Source organism: Hipposideros armiger, unplaced genomic scaffold, assembly GCF_001890085.2.
Source record: "Hipposideros armiger isolate ML-2016 unplaced genomic scaffold, ASM189008v1 scaffold_238, whole genome shotgun sequence".
NCBI lineage: Eukaryota > Metazoa > Chordata > Mammalia > Chiroptera > Hipposideridae > Hipposideros > Hipposideros armiger.
The window spans coordinates 2,702,225-2,714,020 of NW_017731588.1; the positions used below are offsets into that span (position 1 = coordinate 2,702,225).

General features: G+C 46.6%; 1 protein-coding gene and 1 long non-coding RNA gene across 6 annotated transcripts in view; one reads left to right on the forward strand and one right to left on the reverse strand.

Annotated features, from left to right (window-relative positions):
- Positions 1–4,654, reverse strand: part of RALY (RALY heterogeneous nuclear ribonucleoprotein) — an 87,366-nt gene extending 82,712 nt beyond the window's left edge. The window contains exon 1 of one of the 4 annotated variants that reach the window (XM_019655285.1): positions 4,177–4,654. The gene's annotated coding sequence lies outside the window, so the exon portion shown is untranslated. Of the gene's footprint in view, positions 1–3,558; positions 3,641–4,176 lie in introns of those variants that run through there. The other 3 variants (XM_019655280.1, XM_019655286.1, XM_019655282.1) reach the window with 3 other exon arrangements.
- A 244-nt stretch (positions 4,655–4,898) lies between these two features.
- On the forward strand, positions 4,899–11,519 carry LOC109389606 (uncharacterized). 2 transcript variants are annotated; one of them, XR_002125420.1, is made up of 3 exons: positions 4,899–5,325; positions 10,830–11,082; positions 11,171–11,519. It is a non-coding gene; the product is annotated as an uncharacterized LOC109389606 (long non-coding RNA). The 2 variants fall into 2 exon arrangements; XR_002125419.1 differs by having other exon boundaries at positions 4,910–5,325; positions 10,830–11,519.
- The last annotated feature ends 277 nt before the right edge of the window (positions 11,520–11,796 follow it).

Below are 11,796 nucleotides of genomic sequence, written 5' to 3' on the forward strand. Positions count from 1 at the left end.
GGACTTTAACATGTAGGAAATGTTGGACCGTCAGATTTTTTAAAGAAAGTGCAACATCCTCAGATCTGTTGGTTGCCCTATTACCCATCTCTATACCACCTCCCACCCCCTGTTGGTTTCAGGACAAAATTCCAACTACCCTTCACAAACATAAACACCACACATCCCATCTCCCCGCCCACACACACACCCCCAAACACAAGGACACAGAAACAGTCAAACCAAAGGAACTTTGAGAGGTTAATGCAAAACTTAACTCAATATTAACCACCTGCAAGCAATGAGGAACCATAAATACCCTCTAGGAATTCAAAAGCTAATCCCTCGTGTGTCTTTATGGAAAGAAGGCACAAAGAGGGTACATTTCATAAAGATAATCCATTTAATCGTTCTCTAAATAGTTCTGATTTAAGCTGCTGTCATAGCACTGCTATTGTTGATCACTGCAGCCCTATAGCCCAAACCCTGGATAGTCAGAAAGGCAGGTACAAACAAAACAAGGGTGAAGAGTCCTCTGGGTTCTATAAATATTTCAAGGGTAGCAGGTCTCTTTGGAACAGAGGTCAACAAACTTTTGAGACATGAAGAGCCGCCAGGGGTCAGCAAACTGTGGCTTGCAAGCCACATGCGGCTCTTTGGGTACGTACATGTGGCTCTGAAGTAAAACTGAAAATGAAAATAAAACTATCATAGTTTCATTTATAAAATTTTTAAAGGATATTATTCACATAATGGTGATTATGTAAAAATATATTTATGGCTTTCAAATAATTTTTAAATGGTTGTGAGGGGCAGGATTGGCTCTTCCAGGGGTCGGCAAACTTTGGAGACGGAACGTACCCAACGAGCCGCATGTGGCTCGCAAGCCAGTTTGCCGACCTCTGCTTTGGAAGATACAGAAGGGGCGAGTAGAGATCTCCAGAAAGAATTCAGTGATAAGGAACTACAATCCACAGAGTGGGGGAAAAAGAGGAGGAAGCTTAACCATAAGTACAACCAGGCGTGGGTTCCCACTCTACAGCTGCATGCCACACCCTACTGCAGATATAGACTAATAATTATTTTGCATTTACAGAGCACCCAGAGGTTAAGGGAGGCACTAAGAGTGCCAGCTTTGCCAATCACAAAAGGAGAAATATTGTACGATTCTATTTACATGAGGTATAGAGTAGTCAAAGTCATAAACACAGAAAATAGAAGGATGGTTGCCAGGGGCTGGGGGAGAGGGGAATAGGGAGTTAGTATTTAAAGGGTACAGGGTTTCAGTTTGGGAAGATGAAAAAATTCTAGACATGGATGGTGGTGATGGTTGCACAACAATGTGAATTACTTAAAGCCACAAAACTGTACATTTAAAAATGGTTAATGTATATTTTTACAAAATAAAGCACACCAGTTTTAAAGTTATATTGTCTGCAGTTGGCAATTACATGACCCTGAGCAAGTCATGTAACCTTTCTAAACCATTTTCTTCTTCTGTAAAACAGGGATAATAACAGTACCTAATTCATACAGTTGCTTTAAGGATTAAATGAAATGCTCCACAGAAAGTCCTTAGTCCAGTGACGGATACATTGTAAGTACTTAATAAACGTTAGCTACTATTCCTACTGCTCACAGCTACTACAATGTACTTTTTAAACAGCTATTTCTCATAGTCCCCATACAACCCTGTGAGAATTTACAGATAACGAAACTGAGGTTCAGAGAGCCACAGTGAGGTAAGGCTTAGTTCATGATGTCACATCAAATCCACTGCCCATGAGAGGTGTCCTGCCCTCATCATTTATTAATTCGGTGATCTAAGTAAAGCAAGCAGCCTAACCTTACTGTGTCTCAATTCTCTAACTCCTAACCAAACTCTCTAACTCCTTCACAGGACTGGATTAGAAATGAATTCAGATAATGGTTACAGAAGAGTACTATAAACCATAAATAAAGTACTATACAATAAAAGTGGTGACTTATGAATACTAGTACACCTATGCACAAATCCTGGTCTCCTTTTAATGCTAAACCTGAGGCATGGAGAGTGGCTATATAACTTCCTTGTGATTTCAATTTACTCAGGATTCCTGGTCTTAAGGCCTGCAAAATTAGTTTCAAAAGGTAGCAAGATATGGTAGAAATAAAAATATTATTGAACCAGAAGGCAAATGACTGGGAGTTCTAGCTATGATTCTGTCATTAAGGTAGTCTGTGAATTCAGACAACTTCCTCTTTCCAAGGTTCAGTTAACAGGGAAGGGCAGGAAAGGCAGATAAGAAAGTTGGATCAGGGGCGGCAGGATGGCTTAGTTGGTTAGAGCTTGTGCTCAATCTTAACAACAGGGTTGCCGGCTTGACTCCCACATGGGATGGTGGGCCCCCCCCCCCCCCCCAACTAGACTGAAAACAGCGAATGGACTTGGAGCTGAGTTGCGCCCTCCACAACTAAGATTGAAGGACAACAACTTGACTTGGAGCTGATGGGTCCTGGGAAAGACAGTTTCCCAATAAAGTTAAAAAAAATAAAGTATAAAAAAAAAAAGTTGGATCTGATGATCTGTAAGAATCCTACATACCACAACTCCTAAATCCAGAATCTTGGAAAGGGGAGAGCATAGCAGACCTCCCGACTCCAAAGAACTAATGCATCAGATTTCTCAAGACCTGGCCTAGGAACGAGATCCCCTACATGATTTTCGGACACTCCCCACACTGGGGATCCAACACATTAGAAAACTAGAACACTTGCCAAAATTAATTTTAGTTCACATTTACCCCTCTCTGGGCCTTATCTGAAAATACGAGAAAACTCTATTTGAAGGTAAGGAGTTGAAGCAGTTGACTTGAGCCACTTCCTGCTCCCCTTCCCCAACTAAGAGCTATAAATCTGAACACTATAGAGAACATGCAAGGTTTGGGGGAAGGAATATGACATAAACAAAATAAAGGATGGCCTCACTGTTTATAATGACTTAAGCCTTCCTTGAGCCAAAATCCCAGGGAACTTGAGCTGTGCTTCAGATCTGGAGTCTCCTGCATCCATCAACTTCTAATGGACAAGACTAGCAAGAAATTCATAGTCCCTTCCTTTCCTTTGGACATCCAGTAGCCCCAGAATTTCATCCATAGTATAGTGGACACTAGCCCAGGAGTCAGGCAGAACTGAGTTATGTCTCTAACGGAGTGACCCAAGTTAAATTCCCTCTGCAGAGATTACAGAAGCTCACACTAAGAAACAAATAACACGTACTAGCACCACAGCTTTACACTTCTGTAGCTACTAACTGTGATTTGAAGCAAATTACTTAACCTCTCTCAGCCTTGATTTCTGCTTTTGTAAATGGAGATAATCCCAGAAGGCTGCTGTGGGCATTAAACGAAGTATGACTTAAGAAGTTCTGGAGTGAAGTTCATTAAATGTTACCTGTTGGTATTCAACACTTCTCTCATATATTAATTTTCCTCCCTGAATCCACAAACACTCTTCGAAGCGACTTTCTTTCCCCCATTTCAGAGAAGAGCAAACTGAGGTTCAGCTGCGAAGGAGGCTGCGTTAAGTGCAGAACACTACCTCAGCTCGAGGGCCTGTTGTGGATCCTCTCCAAGCCCAAGGTGTGCAAAGAGCCCAGGACCCGCAAAAGTGAGGGCCGAGGAGGCGCTCAGGCCCGTGGAGAGCGAGGCAGGTCCAGTTTTGCGCGCCACCGGGAGCCCGCAGACCCAGACCGCGAGAGAAAGCCAGAAGAAGCCCGGGGACGGGGCCAGAGCCGGGGCCCGGCCAGCCCAGGGCCTCCCCAGCGTGGCCTCAGCTTCCCTCTCCCCTCCCCTCGCCGGGCGGGGCGGGGCGGGGCGCGGCACGAGCACAAAAGACTCCAACTTCCCAGCGGGCGCAGGCCCACCCCGCCAACTCCTGGCCCAGGCCCGGCCCGCGGGGAGGAAGTGGGCAGGAAACGCCAGGGCGGCCGGGAGCGGGCGCGGATGGGCCGGGCCGGCGACCCACGGCCTCGGGCCCGGGTGGGGGGAGGTTCGGGGGGAGGGGGCCGGGAGTTACTTGGGCTCCCGGGACTCCAAGAATGGCCGAAAAAAAGAGTTTCTAAAAATAGGCAGCGGCCCGCGCGACGAAGTGGGCGACAGAAAAGGAACAAGGAACACTCCCCACACCCCTAAGGAGACGCCCGCGGCCAGCACTCACCCGCGCGGAGAGGTCTGGAAGAAGCCGCGCGCACGGAAGAAGGCGGTGCCTCCGCACTCGGGGGCACAAGGGAGGGAGGAAGGAAGAGGGCGGACCCGGCCGCGGGGTGAGAAGCTGAGCACACGCGCGGGAGTCGCCCCCGCCGCCGCTACCGCCCCCTCAGCTTCTCTCAGCTCTAACCACCCTACGCCCGCACCGCTCCGCGCCCAGCCGCACTGACAGCGGCGCGAGCCCCGCAGCCGCGAGTCCTTGCCTCGGCCGGTACCACTGACGAGCGCGGGGGTGAGGGCTCCCGGAGCGGCTTCCCTCAACTCGGCTCCGCCCGCCGCTCCGGCCCTGGCCCGGGACCCTCCCTCTACCCCGCCTCTGTCTCTAGGGAAGGACACGGTAATACAAGCGCGTGGAGTCCCCAGCCCCGCCCTGACACAGCCCAGCTTCCCAGGCACATGGGCTCTATCCACCCCCTCAACATGGCTTTGGAAAGGTCCAGAGCTTCGGCGGGGAGAGGAGAGAGGAGGGGCCGGGGCGGAGTCTGACAGGAAAGAGGGACTGAGGTGGAAGCCTGGGAAGGCGGGGCTAAGGGCGGGAAGAGAGACTCGCTTACACCAGTGTGGAGGGGAAGGTGGGCGGGGACTGAGAGGGTGCTGTTGCCGGAGAGGAGAGGAGCGCAAGGCAGGTATGTAAAACAGTGCCGGCCTTGCAGACCCGGGAGCCGGATCAGTGCTGGAAAGTGGGGGGGCTGTAGGTGGGGCTAAAGGGAGGCCGTGCCCAGAGGAGGAGTCAAAGGTAGGAGGAGGCGCGGGCGAGGCTGGAGGAGGCGGGGCCAAAAGGGAAGAGAGATTGAAGCGAGGCCGGTGGAGGAGGGCCCGGAAGCCGACCAGAGGAGGGAGCCCAAAGGTGGCCACTCTGGGGAGGAGCCGGAAGGAGGCGTGACACAAAGGAAGCTCGCGGGGGTGGTGCTGAAGGTGGGAGGGACCTAGGAGATGGGACCCAAACAAATCCGCGGGGGGTGGTGCCCGAGGGATGCGGAAGAGACCAAGTAGGAAGGAGCCCCAAGTATTTTCACTTTCAAGGAACCAAGTGCGTAGTCCAGGCGAGGTTTGCTCCTCACTGCCTGGGCTAGGACTGGGCAGACAGGCCGCCATGAGGGTGAGTCTAGGGTGGAGGTGCCACTCCCACCTAAAGAAAGGTTAAATTTAAGTACCTTTACCCTTCTGGGGTGCAGGAAATGTTTTATAACTTGATCTGGGTGGTGGTCCTCCTGAATATTTCTTCTGTCTGAAACCCTCAGCTAAATCGGTGTTCCAGCCTCCATAGCACAGCCGGAGGGGTCTTCCTAGAGCACACGAGGACCATTGCCCTTCAGTCCTCAGCTATAGACTTCCTTAAAGGCTGGGAACTGGCCAAATTCTCCATGCGTCTTCCTACGTGTGATTTCGTGATTGTATTTTTCACATCACTTCTGCCAGAACCCACCTAAGAAACAGAATCCCAGAGAGCAAGGCAGAGTTTGAATTGAATCCTGGCTCTGCCAGACCAGCAGTTGTAACTCCACTTGTGTTGTTTGATGACCTCTCTGTTTCACTTCAAAAGGAAAAGAAACCAAATTAGAGGGATGGTGACACTGAGACCAAAGCCAGGGAGGTTCTTCTCCCACCTCTTAACTTCTGGTTCCTTCTTATGCATCAGGTCTCTGCCTAAATAACACCTCCTCTAGGAGGTTTTCCCCAAACACCCCGCCTAAAGATGTTGTCTAGTTTGGCCTCTTGTTCATTTCCTTTGTGGTATTCTTAGTCTTCTCATTTATTTGTCTGTATGTTTTTGGCTACCCCTAAATTGTTTACAGCCTCCCTTGCTATGAAGGCTGGCTTGATTTCCTAGGCTCCCTAGCAGGTAGGGTTGCCCATACAACCTAAGTGACAGAGTTTTGGCCAATGCTATGCAAATGGGAGTTGCTTAGTTATTTACCAGAAAAGTTTTTTTTTAAGAGATAGACTCAACTGACATTCTTCAGCCTTTTGCACTTACCCCCGTGTTCTGCCTGGAACAGAGATGTGATGCACAGAGGCACAGTAGCCATCTTGAAATCTTGAGAGCAAAGATTGACTTGATAAGAATGGTAAAGCAGGGCCGGCCGAGTGGCGCATTGGTTAAGAGCTGGCTTGGGACGCCAGAGGGCCCCGGTTCAGATCCCACATGTGAGGGCCACTGACACTGCGCTCTGCTGCTAAGATGCTGAACAACAGCTCAACCTGGAGCTGGGCTGCTGTGAGTCGCTGGGGACGGCGTAGGCTGCAGCCCCTGCTGCAGTGGGTGGCCATGGTCTACTGTGTGTAGCCAGCTGTCAGCGTGAGGGGCCAGCAGCCACAGTGAGTGACAGTCCAGAAGCCGGCGACTGATGTGCCTCTCCCGGGAAGAGCGCAATGATGGTGCCAACTTGGGCCAGTGAAGCAACATCCTCCACAACTAGACTGAAGAACAAAAGGACAGTAACTTGTCTGTTCCCCTTCCCCCAATTCCCCAGCACTGTTCCCATCCCCCCAATTCCCCCAATTTAAAAAAATAATGGTAAAGCAGAAAAACAGAAAGAGCCTGGATTCCTCCAGACTCCTTATTTGAGATAAATAAAGCCCCATATATCTGTGTCACTGTTACTTTTGATCTTTGCTTCTTGCTGTCAAGCACATTGATGACTCATATAGCATATCTGGTTCATGGTAATAATAAATATTAGCTATTGTTATTTTGCCTGTTACTTGTCATAATCATAATCACCCTATGTTGTGGGTATTCTTACTCTCAGTTTAGAAGTGGGGAAAGTCAGACTTCTTCCCAGAGTAGGTTGTAAAGTTTCAATGAGATAGTAGCTATAATAACAGCAAACATTTATTGGCACTTGCTGTGTTCCTGGCACAGTTCTAAGTGTTTCACATATATTAATTCACTTACTCCTTATAGCAATCTTGGAAGAAAATGCTATTATTACTCCCATTTAACAGATGAGGAAACTGAGAGTCAAAGAGGTTAAATTACTTGCCCAAGATCATAGAGCTAACAAGCAGCAGATCCAGGATTCAAACTCTGCAGCCTTAGGACAGTGCCTGTCATCTAGGGATGTGTGTGTATGTGCGGGGGAGAGGGGAAGTCTTTTTTTTTTTTAATTAGAAAATAGAATGCAGCTCATAGTTGTTAAGTGATTTATCTAAAGCCTCACAGCCAGAAGGAGGTGGTAAATTTGAACCGAGGATTTGGACTAAGGTCTGGCTAACGCCAGACCCACATCATTAAGGGAATCCCTGTGGGTGAAGAGGTATTGGCCTGCAATGTAGAAGAGTCACATATGTTTGTACCATAAGGAGAGGTGATGCAGAGAGAAAAGCCTAGAGCCATCCTCAAGGCTGCTGCACCATTCAGATGAAGAATCTGAGGCTTAGAGAGGGAACGCGACTCACCCAAGGTCACCCAACTACAAAGTGGCAGTGCTGGGCCTGGGATCCAGCTCTACTTCATGACTGTGAGGAGAGAAGAGGTCGGAGGAGCGCTGTTCATCCCTGATCATAATGAGCCTTGGAGACAGCAACGAGTCAAGTGGCAGTGAAGGACAACCCAGCCATTATTTATGCTAATTAAGAGGGCATTAAATTGAAGGGACACACACAGCCCTTCAGTTACCAGCCAGTGTTCTGACAGTCTCACCATTCTCTACGAGTCCATCCAGGCTTGCATGGGGCACAGAGAGCAGCCGCTCACACCCTGGCTCTCTACTAAAGCGCTTAATTGTCCGAGAGAAAACAGCACTCCTGCCCAGCTTTGGGTAAAGCTGCAATAAACTAATTGAAATTAAATGGTTTAGATCTCGGAAGGGAAGGGGCCACTGGCAGGAATATACAGAGCATACATTCATTCAACAAATATTTATTTAGCATCTTTTTCTGTGCCCAGCACAGTGCTGTGAGCTACAAATGTAGCAATGATCAAAGCAGGTAAAGGCCCTGACCTCATGGAGATTATATCTGTGATAGGATTGAAATCTACCTTCTTCAACTCATAGGTGCAAAAAAAAGTACAGATTCTTTATTTTCTACATGACAACTTTTTTCTTGAGCCTCCACTATCTATTATTGAGAAAAAAATATATAAATCTAATTATTAACATAAAACTTAAGTCTCTTCCAGTTTAAAACAGTCTCACTTAAGTAAGTACAGGCATACGTCATTTTACTGCGCTTCACTTTTTTACATTTGCAGATACTGTTTTCATCAACATTGAGGCAAGATCCTCTACCAACAGAAAGATTACAGCTCGCTGAAGGCTTAGTTGATGGTTAGCATTTTTTTAGCAATAAAGTATTTTTAAATTAAGGTATGTACTTTTTTTTAAACATAATGCTATTACACACTTAATAGACTACCGTGTAATGTAAACATAACTTTTATATGCACTGGAAACCAAAAAATTCATATGGCTCGCTGTATTGCCATATTCGCTTTATTGCAGTGGTCTGAAACCAAATCCTCAGTATCTCAGAGGTATGCCTGTAGTATTTTTTGAATAAAAGGTTCATCTTTCTGTGCCCCCCACCGCTTTCTTTACTCAAGATGGTGTCTGGGTGTGAGCCAATCCACACATGAATCCTTCTGTCCTCTGTGACTAACCTACAAGGCCGAGGACAGCATGTGTACCCATATGTCGGCCACCCTCCCCTCTCCACTGAATCAATGGTAGGGTGGGAAACCCCAGGATATCATAATTTAGAAGAAGGAAAGCCCATCTGTAGCCAACTGCCAGAGCCCCACCCATTTCATCTCCTATGAAAATTAATAAATCAAAACCTTGTTTAAAATGGAATGGGGGCGGGGGGCGGCTAGAAGAGAGAATTCTTATGCATGTGTCACTCAGCACACACCACTGACCCCAACAGGAACGGACATACCATCTCTGACAGGAAATGATTTACATTCCACCTTGCCCCAGTAACAGCCCAGCCAATGGGAGACTGCCATAACAGCCAATGAAAAGTCACTGTACTTCAAACTTTGAGTTTCCTCCAGTGGACCCTTCATTTACAACAGCCCTTCCCAAGTCCATAAAAGAGCTTTTTTTTCCTCCTTTGTTTTTCTGGGCTTGCTTGTAGTTCACCATTAAACCACATGCCCTGAATTGCAATTCTTTGTTGTTCTAGAATAAACCCATTTTGCTAAAGATATATTTGGCTGACTGTTTAAGGTCAATACTCTTCAGCACTCAAGTCATGCTCCAACGCTAATTGGTGCAACTATGACCCAAAAGCCCTTGCCACAGGAGCACACTTGACTCATGCAAGATAGAAATACTGGCAAAGTAATGCCCACAGAAATATCCTTCAACCAGTGACTGATGGGGAGTTGATGGTGACCACAGTATCCTCACCCATCACTCTGGGATAACTCTGACGAATGTTCTTAGTTGTCTCTCAGAGTTCCTCAGTGAGATTAGGTTTCATTTGCCCACAGTGGTTAAATTACCTGATCACACATGATTTATTGACAGCTTTTCCTTCCCTGCCTCACACCCCACTCTATGAATGGTGTTTCCTGGGATCATCCCCTAAATAAACTAGTTGATCTCAAAATCTGGTCCCAAGGTTTGCATCTGAGGGAACTCTTAAGACACCATACATTTAATATTTTTTAAATGTCATATCCATTATATATTCTATTGGGGGATGATAGACAATAAACAAATATGGACAAAGCCCCTTTATCATGTTATCAAGACAGATATTTGATCAGTGCATCAAAAATATTAGTTCAAATGTGGATTAATCATGGTATGATGCATACATACCTTAAACAGTTAGTAAAATGTACAGTTAGTTGCCAGTCTTTTGACAGAATGCTAATCTTCAGAAAATTCCACATTGCTCACGAAGGCTTCTGGGTGAGTAGAGAAATGCTTGGGAAGAGCTTGAAGAAGAGGCAAAGGCATGACAAAGGAATTGTGATCAGTGGCATGGCAGAACTACTCATAGCTCTAGAACTCACGACTGAGTCCCAAACCTCATGTCAAGGTCAGAATGCCCCCAAGCTTTAAACAGTCACAATTATGGTGAAGTTCGCTGGTAACCAGCCCACCCAGGGGCCCAGGGACAGTGAGTGACCATATTTCTCAGCAACACTGCCCAAAAGAGGTGGGCAACTGCTGTCCAGCTTCTTATCCCAGTCCAGCTACCCTTGTAGCATTAAACCTGACCAACCCACTGATCCACAGAGGCCAAATCCAGAGGGCCCCAAAGAGAGTGTGAGAAGAAGCTGCCCCTTGGAATAGTGTGTGATTTTATGTCATGGTCATAGAACATCCATGTAGGAAAGATTTTTAGATCAACCCACCCCCGCCACTGTATAGATGGACCTCCTAAGGCATAGATTGGGGTAAGGGCTTCGTACCAACTTCATAGTTCTCATAAGGAGCACTATAGTTCATACAAATTAAAGTAGTTGCATAGCTTCCAATGAATCCCCAGTGGCCATGCCAGGTGCTCCCCACCTTTATTCTGGAAATGGAGTCATAGTGGTTGGTCCAGGGCATGATCACGTGACTCAAGCCAGGCCAGTTAGAGACTTCTGGAATTGTTTACACCAGAGCTAATGGGGAAATGTTCTGTATCTTCCAGGAGTTGCTACAGCTGGAAGACTGTGATTCTGGAGTTGCCAGAGGCCACATGCCCCTCCCTGTGGAGAAAGTCCATCTGTGATGGGCGAGAATGGCTCCAACAAGAGAAGAGCAGCAGAAAAAAATAATTGATGAAAATAAAAAGTAAACAAAAAAGAAAAAAACAGCATAGAGAAGAGCCTGATGCATTTAGATATCTGAATCCAGTCATCAATGGGTTCAGCTCTACCCTGTGCTGTTGATGGTTAAGTTATGTGAGCCAATAAATCCCTTTTTTTTTTTTATAACTAGTGAGAATTGGGTTTCTATCACTTCCAACAACAGAATTTTTTACTAATACAGGTATCCCCAACAATGGAAAAGATGAAGAGTCTTCAAGTGGTCTCCCAGGCAACAGATGTTCACAGACAGGGACAAGGACAAGAGAAGAAGGGCCACATAAGGATGATTGCCAATAGCTGATCCTCTGGGGACTCCTAGGGGACACATATCCCCTGCTTAATTATTCTTTTCACACACACACACACACACCACCACACATACACACACACTCTAAGGATAAAGCGGAGAGCAGCTTTGAGGAAAAGGTATTGCCATAACACAACGCTGAGTCAGGTATTTATTATTTAACCCCCTTGTAAAGCCCAGGCCCTAGGTATGTTCTGTCACACTATATAAGGCGGCAAAAAAATAAAAAAGAAAAGACACTCGCTATTGTTCTGACTCTTATTCTCTCTCTCTTTTCTGAGTCATTTCTAAATTAATTTATTACTTTTTATAACCTTATATAACCATAAAAACTAGAACAGATCCATTCTTTATGAGGAATTGCACAGTACTTATCTCCTCTCAAACAGAAGGCCTCATGTGCATGTAAAAGCATAACATAAAGCACTGAGGTTATTTGTCAATTCCTCCAAGAGCAGGGCCCAGCCTGGTGGACAGAGGAGGGAGCTTAGAGGCATGAG